The sequence below is a fragment of the Elephantulus edwardii genome, unplaced genomic scaffold (genome assembly GCF_000299155.1).
Source record: "Elephantulus edwardii isolate Elephantulus edwardi_28Jun2011 unplaced genomic scaffold, EleEdw1.0 scaffold00132, whole genome shotgun sequence".
Lineage (NCBI taxonomy): Eukaryota > Metazoa > Chordata > Mammalia > Macroscelidea > Macroscelididae > Elephantulus > Elephantulus edwardii.
This window is the reverse complement of record NW_006399882.1, coordinates 9430758-9432108: the sequence shown is the minus strand read 5'-3', so window position 1 is coordinate 9432108 and position 1351 is coordinate 9430758.

Genomic DNA, 1351 nt, shown 5'->3' with positions numbered 1-1351 from the left:
GATGATAGATGGAGAAGAAATTGAAATTGTTAATCATTTTATCTCGCTTGGATCCACAATCAACATTTTTGGCACCAGCAGTCAGGAAATCAAAAGACGAGTTGTACTGGGAAAGACTGCTGTCAAGGACCTTTCCAGAGTACAAAGGAGCAATAACGTCAGTCTAGGGACTAAGATGCACCTGATCCAGGTTATAGTCTTCTCAGTTTCTTGTTATGTGTACAAGAACTGGACAATGACTAAAGATGACAGAAGAATTGAGGCCTGAGGACTTTGAATTGTGATGCTGGAAAAGAGTATCAAACATACCACGGACTGCCTTTGCTGAAGAGAGTGAAACAAGCTGCTCCTTGGAAGCAAGGATTCTGAAGCTCCATCTCACATACTTTGGGCATGTTATCAAGAGAGACCAGTCCTTAGAGAATACATCATGCTTTGAAGAGTCATGGGCCAGTGCAGGAGAGGCAAACCCTGGATAAGATGGATTGACACAGTGACAGTGGCAATGGAGGCAGGTGTGTCAGAGACAAAAAGACTGGCTCTATCGCTTCTCGGCCTTTTGGCTAAGATCAAGTGTAAAAAGACTGGCTCTGATAGAGGACAGTTCAGAGCTGTTGTTTATAGGGTCACTATGAGTCATTGTCAACTGAATGGCACATCACAACAAATCTATATATATAATATTTTATATAAATTGTATATTTATAGAAGCTATATCTTAAATATTATATCTTCTATAGATATCTAATATTTATATATAAACAATATATTACATATTTATGTATTTAAATTATATCTATTAAATATCACTAGCTATGCATCTGAGACCTGGACAATGAATCAAGATAACAGAAAAAGAATTTACACCATTGAGCTGTGGTGTTGGAGAAGAGCACTGAACATCCCATGGACGGCCAAGAGAACAGATATGTCTTGGAGATGGTGCAGCTGGAGTGCTCTTTGTAGGCAAGAATGATGAGGCTTTGCAGAAGCATGTTGCAAGGAGGTGCTATTCCTTGGAGAGGGACATAATGTTGGAAAGGGTGGTGGGTCGACAAAGGAGGGGAAGACTCCCAACCAGGTGGGTTGACATGGTGACTACAGCAATGGGCTCTTGTGTGTCAAGAAGTGTGAAGATGGCACAGGATAGATAGATGATAGATATAGATAGATAGATAGATAGATGATAGATAGATAGATAGATAGATAGATAGATAGATAGATAGATAGATAGATAGATAGATAGATAGATAGATGATAGATAGATGACAGATAGATAGATAGATGATAGATCTTTTGTTCATAAGGTCACTATGAGTAATGCTCAACCTGACGGCACCTACAACAACAA